This window comes from Rattus rattus, chromosome 14, assembly GCF_011064425.1.
Source record: "Rattus rattus isolate New Zealand chromosome 14, Rrattus_CSIRO_v1, whole genome shotgun sequence".
Lineage (NCBI taxonomy): Eukaryota > Metazoa > Chordata > Mammalia > Rodentia > Muridae > Rattus > Rattus rattus.
The window spans coordinates 10366542-10387054 of NC_046167.1; the positions used below are offsets into that span (position 1 = coordinate 10366542).

General features: G+C 46.8%; 1 long non-coding RNA gene across 2 annotated transcripts; it reads right to left on the reverse strand.

The window, feature by feature from the left end:
* Positions 1-16893: 16893 nt before the first annotated feature.
* Positions 16894-19994, reverse strand: LOC116883372. 2 transcript variants are annotated; one of them, XR_004385754.1, is made up of 4 exons: positions 19857-19994; positions 18597-18749; positions 17522-17613; positions 16894-16958 (listed from the first exon to the last, which is right to left on the reverse strand). It is a non-coding gene; the product is annotated as an uncharacterized LOC116883372 (long non-coding RNA). The 2 variants fall into 2 exon arrangements; XR_004385753.1 differs by lacking the exon at positions 19857-19994 and having other exon boundaries at positions 18597-18834.
* Positions 19995-20513: the final 519 nt, after the last annotated feature.

Genomic DNA, 20513 nt, shown 5'->3' on the forward strand with positions numbered 1-20513 from the left:
GTGGTGGACTGTGACACTGTGTGTTAGACTGTGACACTGAGTGGTGGACTGTGACGCTGTGTGTGGTGGACTGTGACACTGTGTGTGGTGGACTGTGACACTGTGTGGTAGACTGTGACACTGTGTGGTGGACTGTGACACTGTGTGGTGGACTGTGACACTGTGTGGTGGACTGTGACACTGTGTGGTAGACTGTGACACTGTGTGGTGGACTGTGACACTGTGTGGTGGACACTGTGTGGTGGACTGTGACACTGAGTGGTGGGCTGTGACACTGTGTGTGGTGGACTGTGACACTGAGTGGTGGACTGTGACACTGTGTGGTAGACTGTGACACTGTGTGGTGGACTGTGACACTGTGACTGTGACTGTGTGTGGTAGAGTGTGACACTGTGTGGTGGACTGTGACACTGTGTGTGGTGGTGTGGTGGACTGTGACACTGTGTGGTGGACTGTGACACTGTGTGTGGTGGACTGTGACACTGTGTGGTGGACTGTGACACTGTGTGGTGGACTGTGACACTGTGTGGTGGACTGTGACACTGAGTGGTGGACTGTGACACTGTGTGGTGGACTGTGACACTGTGTGGGGGACTGTGACACTGTGTGTGGGGACTGTGACACTGTGTGTGGTGGACTGTGACACTGTGTGTGTGGTGGACTGTGACACTGTGTGTGGTAGACTGTGACACTGTGTGGTGGACTGTGACACTGTGTGGTGGACTGTGACACTGTGTGTGGTGGACTGTGACACTGTGTGGTGGACTGTGACACTGTGTGGTAGACTGTGACACTGTGTGGTGGACTGTGACACTGTGTGGTGGACTGTGACACTGTGTGGTGGGCTGTGACACTGTGTGGTGGACTGTGACACTGTGTGGTGGACTGTGACACTGTGTGGTGGGCTGTGACACTGTGTGGTGGACTGTGACACTGTGTGGTGGACTGTGACACTGTGTGTGGTGGACTGTGACACTGTGTGTGGTGGACTGTGACACTGTGTGGTGGACTGTGACACTGTGTGGGGTGGACTGTGACACTGTGTGGTGGGCTGTGACACTGTGTGGTGGACTGTGACACTGTGTGGTGGACTGTGACACTGTGTGGTGGACTGTGACACTGTGTGGTGGACTGTGACACTGTGTGGTGGACTGTGACACTGTGTGGTGGGCTGTGACACTGTGTGGTGGACTGTGACACTGTGTGTGGTGGACTGTGACACTGTGTGGTGGGCTGTGACACTGTGTGGTGGGCTGTGACACTGTGTGGTAGCACTGTGACACTGTGTGTGGTGCGCAGGGACACTGTGACACACTGTGTGGTGGACTGTGACACTGTGACACTGTGTGTGGTAGACTGTGACACTGTGTGGTGGACTGTGACACTGTGTGTGGTGGACTGTGACACTGTGTGGTGGACTGTGACACTGTGTGTGGTGGACTGTGACACTGTGTGGTGGACTGTGACACTGTGTGTGGTGGACTGTGACACTGTGTGATGGACTGTGACACTGTGTGTTAGACTGTGACACTGTGTGGTGGACTGTGACACTGTGTGGTGGACTGTGACACTGTGTGGTGGACTGTGACACTGTGTGGTGGGCTGTGACACTGTGTGTGGTGGACTGTGACACTGTGTGGTGGACTGTGACACTGTGTGGTGGACTGTGACACTGTGTGGTGGGCTGTGACACTGTGTGGTGGACTGTGACACTGTGTGTGGTAGACTGTGACACTGTGTGGTGGACTGTGACACTGTGTGGTGGACTGTGACACTGTGTGGTGGTCTGTGACACTGTGTGGTGGACTGTGACACTGTGTGGTGGGCTGTGACACTGTGTGTGGTGGACTGTGACACTGTGTGGTGGACTGTGACACTGTGTGGTGGACTGTGACACTGTGTGTGGTGGACTGTGACACTGTGTGGTGGACTGTGACACTGTGTGGTGGACTGTGACACTGTGTGTGGTGGACTGTGACACTGTGTGGTGGACTGTGACACTGTGTGTGGTAGACTGTGACACTGTGTGGTGGACTGTGACACTGTGTGTTAGACTGTGACACTGTGTGGTGGACTGTGACACTGTGTGTGGTAGACTGTGACACTGTGTGGTGGACTGTGACACTGAGTGGTGGACTGTGACACTGTGTGGTGGACTGTGACACTGTGTGGTGGACTGTGACACTGAGTGGTGGACTGTGACACTGTGTGTGGTGGACTGTGACACTGTGTGGTGGACTGTGACACTGTGTGTGGTAGACTGTGACACTGTGTGGTGGACTGTGACACTGTGTGGTGGACTGTGACACTGTGTGTGGTAGACTGTGACACTGTGTGGTGGACTGTGACACTGTGTGGTGGACTGTGACACTGTGTGGTGGACTGTGACACTGTGTGGTGGACTGTGACACTGTGTGTGGTGGACTGTGACACTGTGTGGTGGTACTGTGACACTGTGTGGTGGACTGTGACACTGAGTGGTGGACTGTGACACTGTGTGGTGGACTGTGACACTGTGTGGTGGACTGTGACACTGAGTGGTGGACTGTGACGCTGTGTGTGGTGGACTGTGACACTGAGTGGTGGACTGTGACACTGTGTGTGGTGGACTGTGACACTGTGTGGTGGACTGTGACACTGTGTGGTGGGCTGTGACACTGTGTGGTGGACTGTGACACTGTGTGGTGGACTGTGACACTGTGTGGTGGACTGTGACACTGTGTGGTGGACTGTGACACTGTGTGGTGGACTGTGACACTGTGTGGTGGACTGTGACACTGTGTGGTAGGCTGTGACACTGTGTGGTGGACTGTGACACTGTGTGGTAGACTGGACTGTGACGCTGTGTGTGTGGACTGTGACACTGAGTGGTGGACTGTGACACTGTGTGGTGGACTGTGACACTGTGTGGTGGACTGTGACACTGTGTGTGGTGGACTGTGACACTGTGTGGTGGACTGTGACACTGTGTGGTGGACTGTGACACTGTGTGGTAGGCTGTGACACTGTGTGTGGTAGACTGTGACACTGTGTGGTGGACTGTGACACTGTGTGGTGGACTGTGACACTGTGTGGTGGGCTGTGACACTGTGTGGTGGACTGTGACACTGTGTGGTGGACTATGACACTGTGTGGTAGACTGGACTGTGACACTGTGTGTTAGACTGTGACACTGTGTGGTGGACTGTGACACTGAGTGGTGGACTGTGACACTGTGTGGTGGGCTGTGACACTGTGTGGTGGACTGTGACACTGTGTGGTGGGCTGTGACACTGTGTGGTGGACTGTGACACTGAGTGGTGGACTGTGACACTGTGTGTGGTGGACTGTGACACTGTGTGGTGGACTGTGACACTGTGTGGTGGTCTGTGACACTGTGTGGTGGGCTGTGACACTGTGTGGTGGACTGTGACACTGTGTGTTAGACTGTGACACTGTGTGGTGGACTGTGACACTGTGTGGTAGGCTGTGACACTGTGTGGTGGGCTGTGACACTGTGTGGTGGACTGTGACACTGTGTGGTGGACTGTGACACTGTGTGGTGGGCTGTGACACTGTGTGGTGGACTGTGACACTGTGTGGTGGGCTGTGACACTGTGTGTGGTGGACTGTGACACTGTGTGGTGGACTGTGACACTGAGTGGACTGTGACACTGTGTGTGGTGGACTGTGACACTGAGTGGTGGACTGTGACGCTGTGTGTGGTGGACTGTGACACTGTGTGGTGGACTGTGACACTGTGTGGTGGGCTGTGACACTGTGTGGTGGACTGTGACACTGTGTGGTAGACTGTGACACTGTGTGTGGTGGACTGTGACACTGTGTGGTGGACTGTGACACTGAGTGGTGGACTGTGACACTGTGTGGTGGGCTGTGACACTGTGTGGTGGACTGTGACACTAAGTGGTGGACTGTGACACTGTGTGGTGGACTGTGACACTGAGTGGTGGGCTGTGACACTGTGTGGTGGACTGTGACACAGTGTGGTAGGCTGTGACACTGTGTTGGGTGACAGGGTTTAGGAGACTGACCTAGGAGAGTCACCGCTGGGCCTGCCTAGGAACGTACTTCCAGAGTGGCTTAACCGAAGAAGGAAACCCCTCCTAAATGTGGTGGCATCATCTCACAGGCTAGGGGTGAGCAACAACATTCCTCTCTCTGCACACTGTCTGGGATGTGATGTTGCTGGGTTCTCACACTCCAGCTTCCACAGGTAGGGTTAGTCACGCCGTCACATCATTCCTGCCATGGTGGGCCATGCCCTCCCTGTGCAGAGCTTTTAGTCCTCTTTTCATTGTACTGGTTTTCAGTGATGTGCTACAAAGTGTGCCTTGGGCCCTCCTGTGTCTAACTGCCATTTTTAGAATAAAACCTTCCCCTAGTTGCTCTGTCTTGTCTTCTCCCAGCAAGGAGTAAAGGAATTCGGGAAGATTCTTAAGTACTTTTGAAATATCCGTACAGTTGTCATAAAGATTAAATAGTAGCAACTAAATAAAATATTTTCTCTTTAAGCAGTGGCAGGAAGCCCAAGCATCGTGGGGGGGGGTCTCTGTTCATCTTCAAATCTATTAATATAATGGGAGGGGATTTATTATGAAATGGCATAAAGAGCTCATAAAAGCTCTAAAATCACCACATTTCCAACAAATGTGCACGCACACACACAGGCCCCCCCAAAGAAGAAATATCCAGCCCGGTTTATTTTTAAAATGCATGGAAATTAAGTTGCCATCTGCGGTAAATGGCCCCAACCCATGAGAAGCTGATATGTCTTTATAAAAAGGTGTTCATGAGGGAAAAGTGACACCCTGAGAGAATTTAATCCTTCAGCAGGGAAATACTTTCGTTACCATTAAAATTTTAGCTTCATTTGGGGGAACTAGAAGGAAAAGGAAGAGAAGAGGAGAAGGCAGACAAGAGACAGGCCTCAGGGGCACACTCAGGGACCACTTCCTCCTAGGTAGATATCATCCCCTGCATTCCCGCCAGCTTCCAACAGCTCATCAGATTATGAACTCATGGGCTAGCTAGCTCATTGATACAGTCGGACCCAGTCACTTACCCAAAACCCAAACTCTGAACACTGATTAAAATCCACATTTTAATACGAACATATATTAGAAGAAAATGCACGGAACCTATAAAAAGATACACTGCTCACAAGTACCTAAAATAGAAAACAGTGAGTAGAAACCATACATGTTCAGCCACAGGAGAATTCTCAATACTTAGGTAGTTTTTACAGAAGCTGATGTGTCAGATCCCTGTTTGTTTTCTAGAAATCCAAAGGAGGAAACGGTAACACATCGCGGAAGGACTACAAGGAAAGAGAGCAGAATATAAAATTTTTATCATAGTCCAGACACAGAAAAATGTCTACCTAAAGATGGAAGATGTCATTAAGAAAAGCAGTTGAGTCTAAGTGGAGGAATCAGAATGTAATTTGGTATAAAATTTCCAAAGGCAACGTTAAAAAATTAATGCAGGGCCTGGAAGATGGCTCAGTTGGTAAGATGCTTGTCCTGCAAATGTGATGACCTTTCCGTAAGCGACTTGGGGTGTGAACTCAAGCCTCGCTGTAGCAAGACAGGGCCAGCCTCTGAGCCAAGACCTCTGGGATGGTAATAGAGAGCCCAGGGAGACCTGTCCAAACGCGGGCTTGTCCAGAGCAGCTGGGTCTTCCATGCTCAGCTCCTCTTGGGTCTCCGTGGCTCCAAGCTACCTCCAGTTGGCTGCTTTGTATCCACACCTGAGCACTGCATTCTTGCCAGACAGGAACTCACAGCCAATAGTCTGACGTGGTAAAGTCAGCAGGAGGACTTGGGCCAACATTCTGGGCTCTAGTTACGGTTCTCAAGCATCCCCCATAGCCTCAGCCTTTGAAGGCACAGTCTCCAGCGTGTGGTGCCATTTTGAAGGCTTTCAAGAGACGAGGGTATGGGGAACATTTGAGAATGGGTGCAGAGCAAGGCAAAAGAGATGGGGCAGAAATAAGCAGAGGGCTCTACCAAGATCCAGTCTCTGAAGGAAGATCTCTCCACCAGATCCTTTTTTTAAAAAAAATCACTTTGCCAGCTGCTGGTGATTCATGTTAAATTTTGCCTGGAGCTCTTTCTTCCTCCAACAGCCAGGGCTGTGATGGTCCCTCCTCTTGTCTCTTCAGCTCCCAACGTGAAAGTCTCCTTCTTTTTCCCATAATCAACTACGTCTAAAAATAACATCTCAAAGTGTTATTTTGTTATTGGTTAAATATTTTTCAAGTTTAAGAAAATGAAAAAAAATATTATTTTTGCATGTGTTTATATGTGGTTGGCGTGTGTCTGTATACATGTTCATTTGCATATGGTGCACATATGAGAGAAAGAGACAGGCAGGCAGGCAGGCAGGCAGACAGACAGACAGCTCGTGTGCACAGAGGCTAGAAGGTTAACAGCAGGTGGTTTGTTTATGTTACTCTCCACTTTACTTACTGAGATAGTGCCATGGTTTGCATATGCTTGGCCCAGGGAGTGGCACTATTAGGAGGTGTGGCTTTTTTGGAGTAGGTGTGTAACCCTGGGGGTGGGCTTAAGACCCTCATTCTAGCTGCCTGGAAGTCAGTCTTCTTTTAGAGGCCTGCAGTTGAAGATGTGGAACTCTCAGCTCCTCCTGCACCAAGCCTGCCTGGATGCTGCCATGCTCCCGCCTTGATGTTTGTTACTGGACTGAACCTCTGAACCTGTAAGCCAGCCCCAATTAAATGTTGTCCTTGTAAGAGTTACCTTGGTCATGGTGTCTGTTCACAGCAGTAAAACCCTAAGAGAGAACCTGGTACCAGCATAGTGGGGCGTTCCTGTGACAGCCTGGCCATGTTTTTGTTGTTTTTCCATGAGGACTGTGGGAGGACTTTGGAACGCTGGGCTAGAAGAGCTCTGTGGGATGTTCCGTAGTAGCTTGGAAGATAATGTTGAGAACAGTGCAGAAGATGAAGGCCTGGCTTGTGAAATGTCAGAGGGAAGATTAAAGACTTATCAGGGCTGTTGCGGTTTTGATTGTGAAGATTCTGTCGTTTTGATTAGCTGGCACTGAGGAATCAGCTGTGATTAACAAGATACCAGGACTGTTAAATCGAACCTTTGCATTACTGGGACTATTGATGCTGGTCAGCTGGAGCTGAGAAATAAGCAGTGATCACTGGGGCGAGATCTTCTGGGAAGTATTTTCTAAGAGCACAAAGAGGTTGCGTTCCAGAGATAGCCAAGATTGTAGCTCGTGCTATGGCTGGACTTGGTAGCGTCTAAGAGTCTCCCAGGTGATATTGGTTTTGAAACACGAAGGGGTAGCAGCTGATGCTTGGCACTGGGAGAGGCCAGGAGAGGCCATTGGTAAAGGTGCAGCCTCAGTGGCAGTTGAGGGCCCAGGACTGAAGGGCTCATGCAGAGCGGTGGAGGCTTGGCACTGTGAAAAGAGCCCATGAGAGGCTACTTGTGAAGGTGCATTTGCAGCAGCAGACTCCATGAGATGACCACCAAGAACAGCAGCAGCAGTGGCCATCAGGCAACGGAGGCCTAGAAGACAATGTGTGCTACAAAGAGCCGTACTGGAGGCGTGACCCAAGCCCCTGGAGGAGCCCAGACATTGGACGGTTAGAGTTTGACTTCGTTGTTGATTGTGACTGTGCCCTAATATTTTTTTTTTTTTACTCTCTTGAAGTAAGAAGTATTTTAGTGGAGCCCACAGTTAAGAGACTTTGAATTGTAAGAAGAATTTGAATTTCAAAAGAGATTTGATATTTTAAAGAGATGGAAATTGTAATATGTGAGAATTTGTAAAGACTGTGGAACGTTTAAAGTCATTTAGCTCTCGGGGATGAATAAGAATGTAAGGCTCGAGGTTTAGTAGTGACGTGTTTGTGTGTCAGGTTGGCAAGAGGTCAGTTATACTGGCTGGTCTTGTGTGTCCACTTGACACAAGCCGGAGTTACCACAGAAAGGAGCCTCTCTTAAGGAAGTGCTGCCATGAGATCCAGCTGTAAGGCATTTTCTCAATCAGTGGTCAAGGGTGGGAGGGCCCAGCCCATTGTGGGTGGAGCCATCCCTGGGCTGTGGTAGTCCTGGGTTCTATAAGAAAGGAGGCTGAGCAAGCCAGTAAGTGTCACTCCTCCATGGCCTCTGCGTCAGCTCCTGCCTCCAAGTTCCTGCCCAGGGTGAGTTCCAGTCCTGGCTTCCTTTGAGGATGAACTTTGTGGAAGCGTAAGTTGAATAAACCTTTTCCTACCCAACTTGCTTCTTGGTTATGACGTTTTGTGCATGAATAGAAACCCTCACTAACACAGATAGGATCTCTACATTAAACCCAGAGCTTGACAGTTCAGTTTGTGTAGCTAGTCAGCTTGCCTCAGGAAAGGATCACCAGGTCCACCTCCTAAACACCGGGACTGTTGGGGCTGTGCCAAATCCATCTGAAATTGACCTGGTTCTGGGATGCAAATTCTAGTCCGTGTGTAGAGAGCAAGCACGTTCTCCGCTCTGCGGTCTCCTCAGCACCCCTCCCCTCACCTCGTGTTCTCCTCCACAAGCGTTACAGTGTTTAGGATGTAGGGATACATGTTGAACTAAATTTCCACGTTCTAAGGTTGGACTTCCGTAGATTGAAGCCCAGTCCTGTTTATGAATACCCTACTTTTCCAGAATGGGTTCTTAGAATAGCCCTTCTCCAGGGCTTTGTCTTGGCATCTTTGTTTTAAATGACCTGTTATGTTTGTGCGGGTATCTGGCTGGACCCGGTCCAGGTTTGTTAAGCTATGTGTCTACCGAAGACTGTCATAAACTTTGAAATGATATATTCTCCGATCTTTCTTTTCCAGGTGTTTTGACTATTCTATGTCCCTCTCAGTCTCGCATGAATTTAGAATCCATTTGTCCTCAAGCAGCTAGGGTAGAGGCTAAGAACTTCTGTCAATTCCAGAGATCAATTTGGTGACTATTGACCCCAGATTCACACTGAGTTTTAGTCTTTAAGTGTTCATTCAAGTCTTTGTTTTGGTTGATAAGATGTTTTATCAGAGTCCAGAATCCCTTCTCTTCAATGATCTCTCAAAGAATTAATGTAAAATTAGTCCTACTTCTTCCTAAGTAGAACTCACTGCTGAAGCCATGGAGACAGGAGATGTTTTCCTGAACTCCTTTGCCTTTTGTTGACTCCATTTGTCTGTGTTTTGTTTCCATTCTTTTTAAATTTATTTTTATCGCTTCACTTTATCCCATTTACTGTCTCTCCACCTGGTCACCTTCCCATAATCCTTCCTCCCATGACTTCCCGATTTCCTCTGAGAGAGTGGAGTGAGAGGGATATCCCTGACCCTGGACATTCCTGCACCCTAGCACATCAAGTCTCTGCGGGGCTAGGCACATCCTCTCCCACTGAGTCCAGACAAGGCAGCCCAGCCAGAAGAACACATCCCACAGACAGGCAACAGCTTCTGGGATAGGCCCCACTCCAGTTGTTCGGGTCTCACATGAAGACCAAGCTGCACATCCGCTACATATGTTGGGCCTGGGGGTTTGGGGAGCTAAGTCCAGACTGTGTATGTTCTTTGGTTGGTGGTTCAGTCTCTGAGAGCTCCAAGGGTCCAGGTTAGTTGACTCTGTTCGTCTTCCTGTGTAGTTCCTATCTCTTTCATGGTGGAAATCAAAATATTTTCTGGACGTTTGAGCTGGGACACTTTGCCTTCTCCTATTTTTCTTCGGTTAGGTCTTTTCATGGTACCCCCAATTTTTTTTTATTTAAAATTTTCTATGACTGACATATCAATTTCTTCTGTTGTCTCTTCTATGCCGTAGGCTCTCTCTTCCATCTCCTGTACTCTGTCAGTGATGCTTGCATCTGTCTTGCTCTCCTAAAGGTTTTTCATCTCCAGGATTTGCTCCGTTTCTGTTTTCTTTATTGCTTCTATCTCTATTTTCAGGTCTTGAACAGTCTTATTTATTTCCTTCGCCTGTTAATTGTATTTTCCTTGTATTTCTTTACAGAATTTTTGTTTTGTCTTTAATCATCTATCATCTTTATAAGATCGGATGTAAGGTTGTTTTCTTGTGTTTCGGTTGTGTTAGGATATCCCGGGCTTGCTGTAGTAGGGTAGCTGTGCTTTGAAGGTGTCCTATCATCCCGGCTTTTGTCGATTGAGTTCTTTCTAGGGCCTTTAGCCATCTGGACGGCTTTGGCCCCTGTCTGTTCTTGTTATAGTAGGTATTGGGTGAGGAGGTTAACCTTGATGGTCCTGGTGGGGCAGGCCTCTGACGAGTAGCCTTTGGCTGTATGGATCTGCAGGGCTCTGTGGTTCAGGATCTGTAGGTCTCATGGGGGTGGGTAGAGAGGGGGTGGCAGAATGGAGGTCCACTAGGATAGCAGACGGCTCAGGGCAGTTGGGGATGCCCCCAGAGGACTCAGCAAGCAGAGAAGATGTCTGGAGAAGGCTTGTTTTCATTCTTGAAATACATTTTATAGGGCATAGAGTTCCATGCTGAAAGCTTTTGTTTGTTTTGTTTTGTGAAGACTATCCCTTGGTGTTCATACACTCCTTGTTTTCAACAAGGAATCTACAGTAGTCTACTGTCATAGTCATCCGTGCTCCTCTGCATGTGACATGTCTGTGCCTGTGTGACTGCTATCACTGATGTTGGTGCCTTTAGGAACAATGTATCTCAGTGTAGTTTTCTCCCTGTTTATCATGATTAGGTTTTTCTTAGCACACACATGACTTAGAGAAATCTCAGGCCTTGTTTCATCTCTATTTTCTGTGCCTTTCTTTCAGGCCTATGAATTACCAATTAATTGCTTTCAAATTGTATCACAACTTACTAATTCTAATTTTCTTTAGTCTTTAAAGGTTTTGTTGATTTCCCAGCGGTTAAGAACACCATCTTGTCTTCTAGAGGACCTAGCTTTTAGTTCTTAGAGCCCACATCTGGCAGCTCACATCTGGCTGTAACTCGAGCTCTGGGGGATCTGATGTCCTCTTTTGGTTGAAGCATACCCATGTACATGTGGTATCCGTTTGTATAAATATACACATACACTTTAATAGGAAAACAAATCATTTAAAAATTGTGCATGTTGCTGGGTAGTGATGATGCATACCTTTAACTCCAGCACTCAGGAATCAGATATCTGAGGTTAAGGCCAATCTGCTCTACAGAGTGAATTCCAGAACAGCTAGGGTTACCCAGAAAAGCCATCTCTCAAAAGAAAAAGGAAAACCAAAATAAAACAAAACAGCCACCAATAACAAAATAACAAAACCAATACAAAAATCTTTCATATCTCTGAAGTGAATAGTTATGTATATTTTCACGTTATTTCCTGTTCATTTTTGTGTAGGCAGTGGGTTATTTTCTACTTAGGGACCAAGCATTTCCAGTTTTCACGAATAGTGTTTTTTATAATAAATTTGAGACATTGTAAGTTTTATCTTGTTAGCTTCTGTATATTTTTTGCATGTTTTTTACAAATATTATTTTAAGATTAAGTATGGAGCTCAGCTGTGTGAAGCCCATTTACTCCTTTGAGATCCCACTTCTCAGAAGTGTTAGGCAGATTCAGGTTAGTGATCAATCTATAGCTAATTACTCTTTACTGACTAAGTGCCTTCCGAGGATTCTGCTAATGTTTCATGATTTATGAGGTTTCCCAGGCTGGCCTCTGTGAGCACACACTATTCTGGCCCCCATGTGAGCAGTAGGCACTATTCTTCCTGACACTTTTACATAGCTGTTCCCTAGCCATGATAATCAACTCTTCATTTGTAGAACAGAGCCACTGTCACAGGCTACCTATACAGTAAAAAAGGAGCTACTCTTTTCCCGGAGTTTTGTGTTGTAGACATTTTAAATTCTAATCCAGGGTTTCTACCCCGTTCCCTTAGACCATTTAGTTCCCAGGTAAAAGACACACAACATTTATATTTATGATAAGCCTTAATAGGCAATAGAACTAGGCAGATATCTACCCTCGATGCTGTTAGAATCTATTTATTTATCGATAACCCTAAGTTATTACTTACTTTGCCTCATCTGGGCTGCTCTTAACTCCAATTGGCCAACCCTCAGGGCCACGTTTTCATAGCTCACCCAAACTGTGGCAGCTTCTCCTCCATTCCTCCTTCACCTTCTCCCTTGTGTGGTTCTCCTCTGACCCCAGGCTGGGGAATACTAAGCCCTATCCTATGTCTCTTCTGCCAGCTATTGGCTGTTGGCAATTTCATTTACCAATCAGAAATAACTTGAGGGCAAGGTCACATAGCGCCACTTGGGTCTACTTGCAGATTCTCTGGGGCAATTAGGTCTTGGGGGCCCACACTTGGCATTATAATATACAACAAGTCCAAACCTTAATAGTTTTGGATATCTTATGCTCAAGATTAGGCATGGTCTGAAGGTAATGGGCAAATCATGGTGGAAACACAAGTGTGGATAAACAGTCTCATCCTATGCTACAGCAAAGAAAGAGAGTTGTGCAGTCCCCTTCAAGAGTACATTGCTTATGGACATCCAAGTAGTCCCCACCTTTAACATTTTGTTTAAATTATTTGTGTGTGTGTGTGTGTGTGTGTGTGTGTGTGTGTGTGTGTGTGTGTGTGTTTGCCTGCCTGCCTGCCTGCCTGCCTGCCTGTGAGGAAGTGAAAGACAACTTGTGTGAGTCCGCTCTCCCTTCCCTCCTGCAGACTCCAGGGCTTGACTTTTGCTCCTCAGTCTTGAGAGAATAGATGGCGTTAATCTGCTAAGCCATTTCCTAGGCTCCAAGCCTTACCTTATGGCTTCTCTTAATCCTGTTATCCTGGTACATAGAGATCCTGGGGACTGGGATGTGGGAGTTGGGGAGGGGGTGTTACTGACCATCCACTCACAGTGCTAGCAGTGAGTAATGGTTTCTTCCCACGTGGGGATCAGCTTTCAGCTGATCGTTTGATGACTGTTACTCTGAAGGTCTCCCAAAGGCCATCAGTGTACTTTCTTCCTCTCCGGTACCCTGTCTCCTGAACTCTGTCCATCTATCTGCTTTGGGCGGGAGACCACTTTCTCTACTTGAATGCTCTCTCTTCTGTGACCTGGAAACAATCTTAATCCAAGTCTGTGATAATTATAAACTGTTTCTCATTTGTTTCTTATTCCTTTTGGGTCATCCCATTTGGTCTTCTATCCTTTGTCTCGGGAAGCAGAGCTTCAGGTATTTGGTACAGTTTTTGTCTGATTCATTTGGGAAAATAAATCTGCCCTGTTACCTTTGTCTCAGCCAAATGCAGATGTTCCTTTCTATCTTAGTAAAAAAAGAGACATGTCCAATAAAATTAGATGCATCATTTATGATCAAATAAACATTAGTTTTGGAGATTTGCCTTATTTCTAAATAGTCTTATAATTGCTATTCTGTTCTTAGCTGAAAATAATTGCACAATATGCCAAATTTCAGAGTTCAGACTATAGATCAAGTATGATTTGCTGTAGCTTATATCTTTCCAAAAAAGAATTTCAGATGACTTCTTGACACCCAGGGCTACTAAATAAGGGTAAGATAGCGTGTAGATTAAAAGGGAAATTAAGCAGTAATGGTGGCTGTTATAATAGTTGCTGTCATGGGAAGTGAAATCAGGTTTGTGCATTCTGACCATGCAGTGTGTCAAATTTATTCAACTTCTCTATTTTCATTATCAAAATGAGTAAGAGATTGGTGGGAAATTAGTAGCTATTGAGTGTCTACTGTGTGCAGCCTGAATATAGGTCTAATGGCTACTAGCCGATGGTTCAGTGAGTAAAGGTCTTGCTGAGAAATCCCGGCAATCACTTTAATTCCTGAAACCCATGCGTAGGTAGAAAGGAGACTGACTCCACAATCTTGTCCTCTGGTCTCCACACATGCATCATAGCATATAACACACAAGCACGCACACATGGGCACACACATACTCATGCACACATGCGAACATGCACAACCTTTGTAAGTAGAAGAAATAACGTTTGTCTTGCATCCCATGCGTGAGCAGAAGACAGACTTCTGTTGTGTGGGTTTCTAGAATTTAACTCATCTTGTTAGACTTGGCGGTCAGCACCTTGATTGGCAGAGCCACCTCATGGCTTTTGATAGATGTGACAATGACCCACCTTTTATTTGCAGATTTTTAATTCATTAATTTTGTGTGTGTGTGTGTGTGTGTGTGTGTGTGTGTGTGTGTGTGTGTGTAGAACTTAGAGGACAACTTCTCAGTCAATTCCTGCCTCCAACTTTCTTGAGTCAGGGTCTCTCTTGTTTTCTACTGTTGTTCTGCCCTCTTCGGTTTTATTGTTCCTGAAGGTCCAGGGCAATCCTCCTGTCTCAGCCACTGTAAGAGTGCTGGGATTGCAGCTGTGCTCCAATGTATCTGGCTGTTCACATGGGTTCCAGGTATTAAGCATAGTTGTCTGGCTTGTGTGCAGTCTGCTTTTACAGCTGAGCCATCTCCAGCCCTATACACACGTGTATAGTGTACTTCCATTATATGGGTCCCACTGTTCCCTTCCTGAATGATCCCACTTCTATTTTCAAGTCTTCTTTAAAACTACAGAATACCCATGATACACCCCACATACCCAAAGAAGCTAAACAAGAAGGAGGATGCTTAAATCCCACATAGAAGGAACAAAATAGTCATGAGAGGCAAAGGAAGTGAGGGAGGATCTTGGGAGGGAAAGGAGAGAGGATGGGAATAGGGAGGCAGGATTAGACATGGGGAGAGACAGTAGAGAGGCTCAGAGGGTCAGGAGAATGAATGGAGGTATGCAGCTGCAGCGACTGGGGGCAGGGAGAACCTTTAGGGAGTCCCAGAGACCTGGGATGGGAGAGACTTCTGGGACTCAACACAGGTGACCTTAGCTGAAATGCTCAACAGTGGTGTTATGAAACCTGAAGAGTCTGCCTTCAGTAGTCAAACAGGGCCCCCAGCTGAGGGCTGAGAACACCAATCCATCTGCCTAACTTTTGACCCGAAATTGCTCCTGTCTAAAAGAAATGCAGGGATAAAAATGGAGCAGAGATGAAGGAATGACCGACCAGCTTGGGATCCATCCATGGGTGAGCACCAAACCCTAACACTGTTACTGATGCTACATTGTGCTTGCAGACAGGAGCCTAGCATGGCTGTCCTCTGAGAAGCTCTACTCAGCAGACAGATGCAGATACTCATAGCCAAACACTGGATGGAGGTCAGGTACCCCTACGGAAGAGTTAGGGGAAAGATTAGAAAAATTGAAGGGACTCGCAACCCATAGGAAGACCAACAGTGTCAACTAACCCTGGGAGCTCCCGGAGACAGAGCCACCAACCAAAGAGCAAACAGGAGCTTGGCCAAGCCCCAGGCACATATGTAGCCGAGGACTCCCTTGTCTGACCTCAGTGGAAGGCTAGGTCTAATACTGTAGAGACTTGATGCCCCAGGGTGGGAGGATACCCAGGGGAGGGCTACCCTCTCAGAGGTCAAGAAGGGGATGGAGGAAACATTCTGCAAGGGGGAACTAGAAAGGGGGAAAACTTTGGGATGTAAATAAATAAAATAATTAATTAAAAAAATATAGATTCTGCATGTGAGAGAAGCCATTCTGCTTTTCTGGAGTTTGTCTTCTTTCACTTAACACAATGGCCTCTGTTGCATTAACTAAGAACAATGACTTCCATTCTTCCTTAACCGTATTAACCACTCCAGTGTATGTGAAATCACCGGTTCTTCATCCACCCATCTGTTGATCCGTGTTTTCTGGGTAAATGTTTATTTAATATAAATTAATCCTTCATTCCCAGGAGTGTTCCATGGTTGTTTACGTTTCCTATGTCCCTACCTCTACTACTTTGGAGTGCTCCCCCACCCTCTGGGGGTGCTCCCCCATCCTCTAAGTATCCTTTCCACTCTCAGAGGGTGCTCCCCACCCTTTGGGGGTGCTCTCCCACCCTCTGAGTATCCTCTCTACCATCTGAGGATGCTCCCCCACCCTCTGGGGGTGCTCCCCTATGCTCTGAGGGTACTCCCCCACCCTCTAAGTGTCCTCTCCACTCTCAGAGGGTGCTCCCCACCCTTTGGGGGTGCTCCCCATCCTCTGAGTGTCCTCTCTACTATCTGAGGATGTTCCCCCACCCTCTGGGGGTGCTCCCCCACTCTGATAACTCCTTCACTCTCCCTATTCCCCCTTTTACCCACCGCCTACATTCTACCTTCTTTCAGAATGAATCCTTACTCCTGATTCTTTATCTGTAATATTTGACACCCCTGTCACTTCTCAGCTTACCATTGGCTGTGTCTTGACATTTAGAGCTGTGAGAATAAACAAAGTAAAAGGGCACCTAGTGCTGACACTGGGTTATTCCTCTCCAGTTAAGACATAAAAGGGAGTGGCTGTGTTCACTTTACATATATATATATAATATATATATGTATATATATATGTCAAAAATTAAATTTAAGAAAGTAAAAGGTGTTAATAATATAAAGCACCCACGAATGCCCAAACAGAAATGTCAGGAACTATTTCATCCCTATGTATGGAAATTTTGGCATCTAAAGCAATACAAATACATAAGCTTTCAGCCTATTTGATTTGCTTATTTCCTGGATTTTCTTGGGTCCTTGTTTTCACTAAAACTCAGCCTCTTTCCAATTATGGGGCAAATTTCCAATTATGCTGTCAAAGCCATTTTAACTCCTAGTGCTATTTTTCCATCCCCACCCCCTCCATGATGAGTTCGGACTCTGGGACTGGTTGATCATGTACACTGGGCTGGGGTAGAGAGAAACATACCTTGTAATTTCTTCTACTCCATTCATTCCTCACTCTCACAGCCCCTGAGATCATTTCTTCCTTTCAGTGAGGGGCACATAAGAGTTGGGCTTTATTCCTTCATTCGTTGATGGAATCTGAACTTCCAGCAGATATGGGGTAAGGATCTCTACACAATGGAAACTATAAATAAAGGTAGATGTGCCAAGGATCACAACTCTGGTAGACGAACGCTTCTTAAATCTCTCTCTCCGTTCTTTTGTTCAACCTGGATTTCTCCACACTCGAAGCCACCTCTGCCTCTCTCTGAATCCCACCCCCGTTCACATGCACGGCTTGAAGTAGCTTCAACTGTAGTGCTTTCTACACGACACAAGTACATGGTCCACATTAGAACTAAGCAGGACCAAAATATTTTATCTGGTTATTCCTTGGGACTCATCTCAGAAACTAGCCAGAAAGGACTCTCTTGTCTCTATGCTACCTAACAGATTTGTTTTTAAGGCACCTGATAGCATTTTCCATAGCTTACATTTGTAAACAATTCCTGGGCACCTCTCACCTCCACCAAGATGGAAAGTTATTTTGAAGACGGAAGGACAAAGCAGGCACCATGCAAGTGTGAACTAAATATTCAGAAGGCTATGGGTGAGGATGGACCAGAGTGAAGGTCCCCAAGTCAGTAACAAGATGTGTTTCTTATGCTGTCATTTCTTGATTACAAAATATTAAGTTTTAAGTCTTACGACTCTCTCTAGTATGTCCAGAATCTCCTCAAAGTTCCAGGCTTTGAATCTTCAGGTCCTTGGTGGCAGGGATATGATTCTCTCAGGGACTCCTGAAGTGAATGATATTAGAATCCAGTCAAGCAACATGGAATAACGATTCCAGGTAATTAGGACACCATAGGGGAAATTAGAGGAGCATCTTTTCATTCATTCATTCATTCCATTCATTCATTCATTCATTCATTCACTCATTCATTCAAAGGGAATGGTTTAGCAACTATTCTGTGCTTAGTTCTATGGTGAACCTTAGAGCAGTGGTTCTCAACCTTCTTAATGCTGTAACCCTTCAATGTGTCCCTCATGTTGTGGTGACACTCAACCATAAAATATTTTTTCTTTTTTTTTTTTAAAGAATTATTTATTTTATGTATATGAGTAGTACACTGTAGTTGTCTTCAGACACACCAGAAGAGGGTATTGGGTCCCATTAGAGATGGTTGTGACGTACCATGTGGGTGCTGGGAATTGAAGTCAGGACCTCTGGATGAGCAGTTAGCGCTCTTAATCGCTGAGCCATCTTCAATGCTACTTTGTAAGTATAATTTTGTTACTATTAAGAATCATAATGTCAATCAGATGTTTATCTGAAATGTGTCCCATGGGGATCATGACCCACACATTGAGAAGCACTGCCGTAGAGAGCATGGAAAGCTGGAAGATGACAATATGCTTGTCTTGCATGCGGGGGGACCTGAGTTGGATCCCCACATCCTGCATTTGCAGGTCTGGGCATGGTGGCACACATTATGATTCCCATGCTGGTGAGGTAAGGCTAACCAGGACTTGGGGTCACCGCTATCTAGTCTAGCTTACTTAGAAAAAAACCAAACCCCAGATCCATGAAACAAAATCAAGGTGGACAGAGCCTAAACGATGATATCGGAGGTTACCCTCTGGCCTCCCATGCATATGCATGCATCTGCCCATGGCTTTGTGAATGCATGTGTCACACACACACACACACACACAACACACACAACACACACACGAAGCAGACACATATAAAGTATATAAGGACAACAGCAGCACTTACTCATAGGAACATGTAAAAGCCATTTACTCCTTCCTTTCCCTGGGTTCCTCATGTACAACATCGGTTCCCTTGACTCTGCACTACATAGCATCCAGTTAATTTCCGGGCATTCTAGGGTAGGGGTCTTTCCAATAGGTGAATGAAAGTGGAGATCTGAAAAAGACGTTAAAAACTACCGCCAGAAGTGTCAGCAATGGACACTTTTAATTGAACGAGAATCCCTAAGAGACTATGAATTTCATATATATATATACATATATATTAAAATATACGGAATAGAACAAAACTGGTGGGTAGCCTCCGGTTTTTCGTTTTCCATTGACATCTTCAAGGGAAAGTACCACATTAGGGTTTTCAAGGCTAATTTGCTTTTTTGTCTAAAGCAGTGTCCTTTCTTACAAATTAGCCTCCTCTGCCCTCCCTCTTGTGCACTAGGGAGGATCCTTCAAAATTCCTAACAGGCAGCCCTGTGGAGAGATGGGAGGGAAGGGAAGGGAGGGAGGGAGGAAGGGAGGAAGGGAGAGAGAGAGAGAGAGGTAGAGGGTGTCTGGCTGTGTACATGTGGTACAGGCAGAGATCAGAACGCTCACAGAACAGACAGCGTAATTCCACGTTCTTCCTAAGTGTCAGCCCTGCGGGGAGCTCTGCCTGCAGTCTACTTGGAGAGGAAAAGTAGATTTGGGGGAAGATGCGAGGGGTCGATTCCTAAGTGAGTTGGTCCTCAGCATTACGAGGGCATGTGCTGATCTCCAGTGACTGCCGGGTGCCTCCTGGTCAGACTCGGCCCTCTCCCTCCCAGACACTTGCTTTAGCAGAAGAGACACACCTTTCTGCAGCAGGGAAAAGCAACTGACCAGATTGCAAGCCGGTAGGTTGTGACATTCAGCATGTTTATGCAGCAGAATTTGCTGAGAGATGCAGGGGGGGTGGGGTGTTGGTCGGGCTGGCTGATTTATCCGCAATGGGGAATGTTTTATTTTAATTGTCAGTTCAAAGCAGAATTGTTGCCTAGGCTAAGGTGGCAGCTAGAATTGCTGCGTTTCAGGCTCCTGTGCTGCATTCGTGCTCCATGTAGTTTCCGCACGCAGCTTAGAGAAGCTAGGGAGAGCTCACCTTTAAATAACCTGCAGCTCGCTATGCGCCTTCTGCTCCATATTTTTAAAATTTTTTTTTGCTATCCCTAAGCACAGTTCCCACCCCGTCTTGCCAACATCCCCCTGCCCTCCTCCCCACCCCGTGGGAAATGTGGCCTAGCTTCACCTTGAGACCTCGGCTCCCTAAGTCTGTATGTCCGGCTGCTTTGCCCTAGGTGCCGGTAGATGCTCTACAGCTGCCCAGGGCCCAGGCAGACTGATTCAGCAGAAGCGTCCGTGCATGGGAGTCGCAATCAGGGACCATGGCAGTGCAGCTGGTGCCGGACTCTGCTCTCAGCCTGCTGATGGTGAGTGTGCTGGGGGAGGAGGTGGGGCCCAGGAGGCTCCACTCCAGCCTTCCCCAGCCTGGGGGGACTGCTGCTAACGGCCGAGGCTGCTGCCAGGGCTGCAGACATGGAAAGCACTGCTCTGCTTCATCCAGCAGGCTCCGGTGAAAGGATTTCTTGGGTCAGAGGATTAGCGTGACTAAGCACTCTCAGGGAAAAGAGGCAGTAGATTGGCCATTTTAGAAACTTGTTGCTGCATGCTATTTTGAGAGACTGCTTACAAACAGGTGCTAAGGGTGCCTCGGAATAGATTTCAAGATGCCCTCTGGTTCGCTCAGCATCCTTCGCTCTGGGTCTTTCGAGCTAAATTCAGAGAGCTGTGCTTGTTTGTCTGATTTCTTTCCATGCCAGCTGTGGGATTTACAGAAATGTTATTTTAATTTTTCTTTTTGGCTCCAGACTGAATAAAAAATAAGGTTACCTTCCCAGGTCCCTCT